Source organism: Pteropus vampyrus, unplaced genomic scaffold, assembly GCF_000151845.1.
Source record: "Pteropus vampyrus isolate Shadow unplaced genomic scaffold, Pvam_2.0 Scaffold318, whole genome shotgun sequence".
Lineage (NCBI taxonomy): Eukaryota > Metazoa > Chordata > Mammalia > Chiroptera > Pteropodidae > Pteropus > Pteropus vampyrus.
This window is the reverse complement of record NW_011889099.1, coordinates 1,077,768-1,088,698: the sequence shown is the minus strand read 5'-3', so window position 1 is coordinate 1,088,698 and position 10,931 is coordinate 1,077,768.

The following is a 10,931-nucleotide window of genomic DNA, read 5'->3' as shown; positions in this document are numbered from 1 at the left end:
ACACACACACACACACACACACACACACACACACACACACACAATGTAATATTACTCAGCCATTAAAAAAATGAAATCTTACCATTGACAATGACATGGATGGACCTAGAGGGTATTATGCTAAGTGAAGTAAGTCAGACAGAGAAGGAAAGGTACTATATGATTTCACTTATATGTGGAATCTAAAGAATAAAATAAATGAATAAACAAAATGAAAACAGACTATATGATTTCACTTATATGTGGAATCTAAAGAATAAAATAAATGAATAAACAAAATGAAAATGGGTACAGAGAACATTTTGATGGTTGTCAGATGGGAGGGAGGTTGGGGGGCTGGGTGAAAAAAGTGGAGGGATTCAGAAGAACAAATTGGTGGTTACAAAATAGTCACGGGGATACAAAGTATGCAGCATAGGGAAAATAGTCAATAATATTGTAATAACTATGTATAGTGCCAGTGGGTACTAGACTAATAGGGGGGATCACTTCATAAATTATATAAATGTCTAACCACTATGCCGTACACTTGAAACTAATGTAAAATAATATTAAATGTCAACTCCAATTGAAAAAAAGAAAAAAGTTAATGGCAAGTTTTGCTGATAGAATGTGTGTTCTGAATCAAACACCATCTTAATGAAAATATTCATTCATCTGCTTGACATGATCAGTCTGATACTTTAATTTACCATGATTATACCCATCATATAATAAAAAATAGCTATAGAAAAAATTAATAAAAAATTAATAAAGCTATTAAACATAAAAAATAAGTAAAATTCCTTCTCTTCCATCGAAAACAAAAACAAAATGTAAACCTATCTAAAACCCTCTCTTCTGATTTTAGCTATAAGTACTTGTGCTCTGCAAGTAGGCTGAAGATTTTTAATAAAGGAGAAAAGCAGCTAAATTACTATTGACCTTCAGATACTTTAGCTGGTGTCAAACACATAATGATTATTTATTTTATTTAATAAACAATTAAAAAGCACTTATTCTTCTAGGTGCTGTTATAACTGCTTTAGAAATATTAACTCATTCATTTTCTCAACAATTCTATGAGCTAAGCTTTATTACTGCCTCTGTTTTACATATGAGGTAACTGAGGCACAGAGAGGTTGAATAATTTGCCCAAGGTCACACAGCTAATAAGTGGGAGTGGGGGAGGAAAAACCAAGCAATCTGGCTCCAGAGCTCATGCTTTTACCTATCATAGCAGATTGCCTCTCATTAATGGATAGACTGTCTTTTCTGCTCTGCTCTTGGTGGGGAGCAGATCTGATACCTTTCTTCAAACTTCAAAGAGGTACTTTGTTTTTCAGGGAGTATTTGGGACCATGGTTTTGCTTTAAGCAGAAGACAGCTTCCAATCCCCGAACCCTTCTTGAATTAGAAAGTAGATGACTGCCACCTACTGCCTCCATGTTACCATTCTGAGTGTTCCCTGAAGGTTGCATGCACAAACTGGAGGGAGACGGCTATCCTCACAGAGGTACTTTGCTTGTGAGAATTAATAGGATCACAGCACACAGTGGTATGATTGCAAATAGAAATACTGCTCTGTTCAAACAAATCTGTTTCTTGCTTCATGCCAAGAACTACAGTGGGCAAGCTAGCATTCAAATTGACCTTGGTGCATGGAGCGTTGTTTTTTTCTGTAACAAATCCTTGGCCTTGGCCAGATAGATCTCCCTAGTCCATGATCCCTATTATTGAGTGTTTAGTAGGGCAAAAGTGGCCCATGGCTCTGAGTTGTCAGGAGTCTGCCATGTCTTTGAATAAGAGAAGTGGAGAGAGGTAAATATCCTACCACCAGCAATCATCTCTTGTCTTCACTAAAACAGATTGTTGCTGGGTCGTTAATTTTCACAGACCCCCTTTTTTACTCTGTACTTAGAAGTTCCTGTGGGAGTTTTATAGCTCTTTCCTCTATCACTTTTTGTTCTTAGGGTTGAACTCATCACTACCTTCACTAACCAATTATTGAGGAACTCTCTTATCCCTATCTTTGTCTTTGTCCTTTCTTTAAAAGATGATGTTTCTACATGTTTATATTTCTAGATATGAAATCATAAGAACTTAGAGTATCAGAGCTGAAAAAAGGCCCTTAGAGTTGATCTTCTACCCCAAACCCTTTATTTTATAAATGAGGAGACTGAAGGCTGGGGGAGGGTGATCTACTATGAGGATATATACCTTGAAGTGGAAGTGAGTAGAACTGCTGCTGAGATTTGACCCATGTCTCTAAGACAAGGTTGTTACACTGATGAGCCACAGCTGCCTGGACAAAATCTAGGTGTACTTTGGGGTTGGCATTCTAAACAGTACACTTGGCAGAGTCTAGACTGCAGTTCATAGGGCCACACAATTTAGTGAGAAAAAGTTATAACCCAGAGCTAAAAAGTAGAGATAATAATAGATTCCAAATATCAGGTCCCCTACTCTAATCAGATGTTGTGCTGTGTGCTTACATGCTCAATTTTTGAGTCAACAAAGGGTTAATGGTCACAGCTATATTATTTCATTTGAGTATCACTGTAATCTTCCAAGGTTGGCTTTATTATCTTATTTTACAGATTAGAAAACTGAGGCACAGGTATATTAAATAACTTGCCAAGGATCAGATAGCAAGTAGTTGCAGACCCAGGATTCACGCCTAGCTCTGTCTGACTTCACAGTCCCCGTGATAAACCCTGAGCCAAGTGGAGACTATTTGGCCACAATATGAGACTCTCAAATGCTTCCAGAAATATACCAATTTTGGTGCCTTCTGAGAGCTCTTTGCCCATTTTTCTTTGGGATACTCAGTAGTAACATCTAAGAACCACACCTTGGCTGGCAACCAGGTCTTACCATGGATCCATGAAATAGCAGGAGGAGTTTGGCTTTCATAGCCCATTGTTCCCTGTAACTCATCATTTCCCCAGGTGACCAGCTGGCAAATGGCCTGCTGAATTTGCTCTACAAATGATCTGAACCATAAACTCCTTCACACTCAAGCATTGGAAAGTTTATGTATTTGGTTTCTGAGGAATTATTGTATTTCAGAAGAGAAACATTTTATTTTCATTTTCATTTTATTCCAGAGGGAGAGGACTGGCTCATTAATAGTGAAACTTGTAGCATGCTTGGAGTATGGGCAGAGAAGAAAGAGGGAGAAAAGGGCAGAGTTCTTGTCACTGGAATAGGGGTCACTTGTGTAAAGCTGAGATTCCTATTGATACTACCTAGGTCTCACTCCCTTTATTCTTTTATATAGTGAAGAAGAGAAATGAAAAATAAGTTTGTCTCTGGGTATATTCTTGAATGAAGCCATGTGTACTGGCACTTGGGGAACTGGACAAAATTCAGTGATAATAGCTAATATTTATGTGGCACTCAGTATATGTAATATGCTGTTTTAAGTGCTTTATATATTCATTAATTCACTTAATCCTCACAACAACCTTAAGACGTAGGTACATTTCAATTATTAGCATCACCATTTTACAGATTTAGAAATTTAGGCACAGAAAAGTAATGTAACTTGCTCAAGATCACACAACTAGGAAGCCATTTTTGTAAACCCAAGGCAGCGTGACTCTAAAGTGTGTGTACATGATCATCACACCATCCTACCTAAGGAAGAAAAAAGGTGACTAAAGTGTGATCCTGTATATCTTTGAGAACAGGCTGCCTGTGCTGTGACTCAAACTTGGCTGCAGTACTTGCTAGGCCATTGACAAAGACTGCAGTGCGATATGCTGACCAGGCAGTATGTTTGACTGTTTGCTTTTCTGCCATCCCTGTCCTGTGTTGATTATGTCAGGCCTACTAAGAGCAAGAGTCGTCAATATCCAGAAAACAAAAATTCTAGATTTATCTCCTTTCTCCTGCAAAATGGAACATTGAGCTCTTTTTCTTAGTCAGCCGATTCCATTCTTGCTCATTCTTTTGAGGACCAAATCAGCCTTTTGTTCAAATGAAAGAAAATGAAACCACCTCTCACCTTATTATATCTTCTTCCTGGAGAAAAGTGAGCAGGCATGTTTATCAACAGTGTAGTCAAATAATCTCTGTATTGGACTGATTCCACGATAACTTTCAGCTATAAAAGTATGTTATCCTGTAGGTGGAGATTAGAATTCTAATCATTTTTGCAATTTCTGACAATTGCAAAATAAAAATTTCAAGCCCAACCTCAAGAATTTCATAGTCCTGAAGCCCACTATTTCACTGCAAAAAAAGAAGGGAGTGGCAAGGAAAATTTAGTTCCCTATATTCAGAAAAACACAAGTAGTTTTAAATATTACAAACATGTTATTTTTCAAAGCCCCCAAACACTTAGTATAGAAGACTGATCAATATAAATAAATAATTAAATATACAGCAATGGTTTCTGCTTAAATTAGGGCTTTCTCAGTTTCCATGGCATCCAATCTGTTAGCACCCATATTCTCACTAGGATCTGTGCTTAGCCTTAGGATGACGTTTGCTTTAAGTTTTATAGGACATATCATAGTTCAGTGGATTCCATTATACTCAAGGAAAGAGAGGATTTACAGAAGTCAGTAGGTGATGCTGTATTTGATTCCTGGTATGAGTGTTTGGTCTTGGCCTTCACATGACTCTCTGGGTTAACTGCGATTCGATAGAATTACACATGATATATTTACTGTAAGAGTTTGGTCTCTAACTACATTATTCTGCAGTAGCCACTGCAGGTAACATTCATAGGCTGACCCTAATAAAAGGGTACCCCAGGGAAATCATTTCAACACAGAGAAACAACCAGGGTTTAAACAATGTATAAATCTTCATTTTGCACCTTAAGAAACTTAACGGCAAGGCTCAGGACAAACTTTTCAAGTACTAGTAGGTCAACACTGAATTTATTTCCTCAAGCAAAGAAACAGACAAGCAGGTAACCATACAAATAGAATTTTTGTAGGCCTTCCTTAGAGTGGGAAGAAAATATAATTAAACTGATATGTGCAATTTCCAAAAAAACTAACAGGAAGGCAAATGTGGACTTTTTTGTTAAAATATACATGACAATGTGAAATAAAAGAATGTATAATAAATTTAGCAGGTGACATGATCTTTGTTCTTCTGGGCATACCACTTAAAATAATATTCTATTTAGAAAACACATATGCAAGTCCTACATTTTATAATCACTGCTGACTTTCAAAGTTTATTCATTGTGCTTTTTCATCAGGTGACATCTTTCTTAAACCTTATGTCTTCCATTTCTTTAAGTTTTCTATTTTTTAATCAGATTGCAACTGGAGCAATATCTCTGGGAAGATCAATTTTGATAGGTCCCTACCCTTAGTTTCTTTGTTTCAGGAAAAAGCTGCATTAGAACACAGATTCTTAACCTGGGCTTTATAGATGGGCTTTAGGGGCATCTCTGAGCTCCAGGAAACTGTATGCGAAATTTTGCATGTGCTTGTGCAGATATATGTGCGATATTTTAAGGAAAGAGTATGTGGCTTTAATCAGATTCTCAGATGTTCATGTAACCCCAGAAAATTAAGAATTTCTGAGTTAGTTTCTAAGTTCCTTTGTAACTCTAAAGTTCAAAGTGATTTGCTAAGCAGATTTATTATTGCTCTTCCTTAGTAAAGAGGAGGATGATAAGAAATTCAACAGGTAGCCCAGCAGAAGCTGTATCATATTTGCCATAGTGAAGCATAATTAAAAATCTAAGTAGTAGGATAATATAATATATGATTTTTAAATTGGAGACAGAGAAGTAATTAGGAACAATAATTTCCAAGCCCTAATAATTTTAAGTTAGTAATTCTAAAAGATTTTTTCAAACCCACTTTATTTTCAGTATTGTTTTTTAATCATGCTAACTGCCTACTTCTCATTCTTTTCACATAGCCACAGTATCCCATGGACTTTCTGAGTAAGCTACCCACATACAGCATAAACATGTGAGGGAAATAAGATGAGAATGAAGCTGACTATGATTGCAACTAGGTCAAATCTATTAATATGTGATATTTATGTCTCCACATGGTTGAAGCTGCAAATCCTTTTGCATAACATTTCCTCTTTGATAGAAAATTTATCACTCAAAATACTTCAAAACCATCATTTTAATTTTTATCACCCCTGAAAATTTCATTTTTCAATGGAGCACACTGTAATGCTGAAATAGATGTCATTGGATTACATCATTTTGCATGGTGTGAAACTTTCTCTCAAGCTAATTTCACTGCTGCATATCAGAAATGTGCCTGTGAACTTGGGGAGGGGTGGTTAGAGGACAGAACTCATGAGAACCAAGCCTCATTATGGGTTCAGTCTCTATAAGAGTCTCAGCTCAGTTATGTTCCCTGGCCATAGACTGTAAACCCCAACCTCAGCCAGAAGATTCTTGGGGTCAAGGGAATCCAGGGGAGAGAGGCTATGAGTCATTTTAAACCTATCCTCCAGAATTCACCAAAGGGGATTCAAATCTCAGGGTATATAAAACCTTCATAAAGATCTTCAGCGATTAGGTTAAAAAAAGACCGTGACTTCCATTTGGTTTCACTTTGTCTCACTCTTTCTCACTCTTTAGTAAAGAACTTTAAATTCCCCCATTGCAATCTGGTATGTGCTCTGGTGAGGTTGGAGAGAAGAGATGGCCATAGGCCTGCAGATGTCATAGTTTTTGTTGATATTGCTCAGAATAAGATGGTGCTAGAAAGGCACCCTTCCGACAATTAGATTATTAGGGGGTACCTTAACTGATTACCTGCAGAAGACATCACACAGGAGCCCTCAGCTGCAAGAGACAACTAAAAGGAATCCCCTGGTGCTGCACTATGTTGGCAAGGATGCCTTTTATGTTGAAAAGGAAAAAAAACTTCTACCACATCTGTGTTATATGACAGGAAGTCAAGTTTATTTTGATTTTATTATCTGGATTTAGCCTTTTATCAACAATATTACTACATATAAAATAGACTTCTATTTTTCTCCTTTTATAAAATTCTTATTGAGAGAAATTTTGAGGTATAAAATTTTATTTTCCTGTAGCATCAGTTTTCCGCGTGATAGGTGTAAATCAAATAAATCTCCCTTTGCCCCTATCCCTTCTATCCATCCCTCCATCTAGACACAAAACCCATATATTAGAACATAAACTTTCAGAGGCCAGAGAACATTCTTCTTTTCTTCCTGATAAGTGAGCTAGTCCACTGTTGCTTCAAATGTTTCTGATTTAAGAGCAAGATTCTAAACATCAGAGACACAAGCTACACTGGTGACTGGAGTGTGGCTGACTTTACACATGGAAAATTTTAAATCAAATCAGTTCTCCTCATTTTATTTCACAATTTCCTGGGGCCCCAAGAATTCCCAAATCCTTTAGTTCTGACAGGAAGAGCAGAAGGTATTTTAGTCTTAATTGTGTGGCCTATTCAGCTGATGTGCTTGGGGCATCCTTTACCTCATTCTCTTCAACTGGCACATGCCATTGCTCAGAAATAGAGTGCAGGGGTTCCAAATTCCATCAGTGTCTGTGCAAAGGGCAAGTAAAATGCAAAAGAGGGGAGAGGCTCTGTTAGCCTATTTGGGCTAGCTTGTGTTCTTACTGTGAAGAATTGCCAGGGAAGGGAAAACACTAGGGAGTGACTTTGTCACTTCAGGCAAAAGCAAAATAAAGCAATTTAACTTCCATTTCCTAGGAGCATGACACACTCCTGAGCCTCTTACATTCTGTTATTTAATACTCATTCTAACCCTGTGAGGTATATGCTATAATTTCTGATACAAAACTGGGTTAGACACACAGAGATTAAGAACTGATGTGAAATCCCATAGGTAGTAAGTAGTTGATCTAGGGTTTGAACCCAAGTCTGTCTGATTCAAAAGTCGATTTCCAGAACTCTCATATGACTGTAAGTTCTTCATCGTAGTAAGATGTTCAAAGGACTGAGTGATAGTATATTTTACAGTGGAAAAGTATGCAGCCATTAAAAAAATGACTGAAAAAAGTGAAGATACCCAACATATATTTTGTTTATATATTTAAAAATACCCAAGAGTCACCTATTTCATGCTAGCCACAGTTCTAGGTGCGAGGGAGTACAATACCCTGCCCTCATGGAGCTTTTATTGGGAGGGTTCAATAGAGATAATAAACACAAATTTCATATCTGACTGCAGTAAGTGCTATGAACAAAATTAAATGTAGCTAAGAGATTGAAAGGGGTGTTTACCTTAGCTGGACAGGGAAGGCCTCTCTAAATAGATGAGACCTAAGTGCCTAGAAGAAAACAGTCATTCTGCATTTCAGTCAGGGGGAACAAGTACAGGAACACAGAAAAGGGAAGAACATGTATGTTTCAAGGACTCAAGCCATGGCTCAAGTATAGTTGATTGAACAAGTAGCGGCAGTGAGGGGAGAGGTAGGAGATGCAGTGGGAGGCCTGATGATTTAGGATGTTTTAGGCCACATTAAGGAGTTTGGATTTTATTTTTAGTGTTATGGAAAACGAGTGGTGTGTTTTATATAGGGAAGGGACATGATCTGGCTGCTTCCTGTAGATTGAAATGTAACAGGAAGAAGGGCATCAAGGAGAACAGTTAAAGGCTATTATGGTCTATGGCCAAAGGAGAAGATAAGCAAATATTCTCTCTTATAAGCAATTATAGACCTGGCCAAAATTGACAAAATGCCCATCTCTGGACTGTAGAAATAGACCAAAGGCATGTAGTAAATTGAGAATTCTTTATTTAATAAAAGCTACTGAATCATAGGTCAGAACAGTAGGAATTCAATGTTTCTTTAGTCTGGGGCTGCTCTTGACTCTCCTACATCTCTTAGTGTAGCAGTTATGCTAGGGTAGGACAAACTGTGAAGCCAACAACTTTGCTACCAGAGGTGGCTGAATCAATTTGGAGTACAGCGGAGAAAGCTATGCCCCCCGGAACTGTATGAAACAGAGGTGATCTTGGTGACCAATGAATGGGGTAAGAACAACATCACAGCTTGCCTGATGTGATCCTGGTTGGCATGCAGCAGAGTGACAGACTTAAACTAGCTTTAACTTAATAGGAAAATCCAGGAAGTGAGACAACCATAGTGGGACTTGATAAGCTCCCACATGTCTCTGACGGTCTAGAAGGCTATGCACATGCTGAACTGCATGAACACTGAGGGATCTGGGAGAGTCCATGCTATGCATAAGGCTCTGGCCAAATGTGAGGCCTCACATGTGACAGAGGAGACCTAAGAGGGCCTAGTAGAAAATAGAAATGGGGACATACCTGTAAACTGCCTGAACTTTAAGTGCAACCTCCAACCCTCACGGAGATCTATCAGCTAAAGGTGGAAGACTCACCCAGAGTGTTTGAGTACAACTTCTAACCAGTCATTGGATATTCAGAAAGATATGCTGACTCAGGAGTGATCCATAAAACAGTTTTAAAAATTAAAAATAAAGAATTTTTAAAAACCTGAGCAAAGACATTAGTGGTTACATGGTTTAGGGGCAACATACTTTACATAATGAGTATAGACAGTTCATTAACTAACTAATTAACTAACTAACAAAACACAACAACTACCACCCCTAGGGGAATCAATGTAGAGTTCCCATAATTTTGTTGAAAGTATCCAGTTTTCAATAAAAAATAATGAGACATTTAAAGAACCAGCAAAATGTGACCTGTACTCAGGAATATAACAAAGAAGCTGTCTCTGAGTTGGCTAAGATATTGAATTTAGGACAAAAGACTTCAAAGCCACTATTATAAATATGTTCAAAGAACTAAAAGACATGACGTTTGAATGATTAAAATATGGTATGACCAAAATAACTCATCAAACAGAGAAATAGGAGCCCTCATACATTGGTGGTGAGGATTTGAAAATGGTACAGTCATTTTGGAATCAGCTCATCAATTTCTTAACATATAACTCAGCAATTCCACTTCTAGAAATCTACCAAAGATAAATTTAAAAAATGCATCCACAGAAACCTATGCATTCAAATGTCTATACCAACGTTATTCGTAATGTCTAAAAACTGAAAATTATCCAATCATCAATACATGCATAATACATAAACAAGATGTGACATATCTATATGATAGAATATTATTTGCAATCAAAAAGAATGAACTATTAGTATATGCAATAATACAGCTGAACCTGAAAAGCATTGTGATAAGTGTTAGAAGCCAGGCACAAAAACCCCTACATCTTGTATGACTCCCTTCACTGAAAGGCCATTAAAAGGCATATTTATAGATACCTGAAGCAAATAAGTGGTTGCCCAGGGCTAGGGGGTAAGAGTATGGATTAATTGTAAAAGGATTTGAACAAACTTTGAAGTGATGGAAATACTCTAAAACTGGATTATGGTTCTGGTTACAAAACTCTGTAACTTAACAAAAAGTCCTTTTCTTAATGCTTATAGTAAATGAGTTTTGTATTATCTAAACTACAGCTCAATAGAAGTGTTAAAATATACATTTTTACAAAGGTTGACAGAGACTCATTCTAGGAAGCAAATTTATCAAAATGAACCTGATTCTCCTCCCCTGCTGAGAGATACCAGGGCAGGCAGGGGGACCTGAAAAAAGGAACCTCAAGTGGCCAGACCTTGGAAACCTCTTTATTTTCATAGGTAAAATGTTCTTTACCCCCAACTCAGACACTAGAGCATTTAGGGGCATCAATAATGCAATCCCAACACACCCTTCACTTCCCCTACTGAGAACACATTGCAGCCTGACCTTATGAGATCCTTCTGCCCCCTCAGTCAGTACTAGCAGGAAACACAGGGAGCCCCAGTGGCACCAGATACATGAAACAAACCACGAAAATAACAGAGTTTCTAAAAACAAACTTCCATTGGAACCACAGCCCATAAAATTAGGTCAAGACCTGCATGCTAAACTAAAACAGGGTGACTGCCTGTTGAAATAAAAGAATT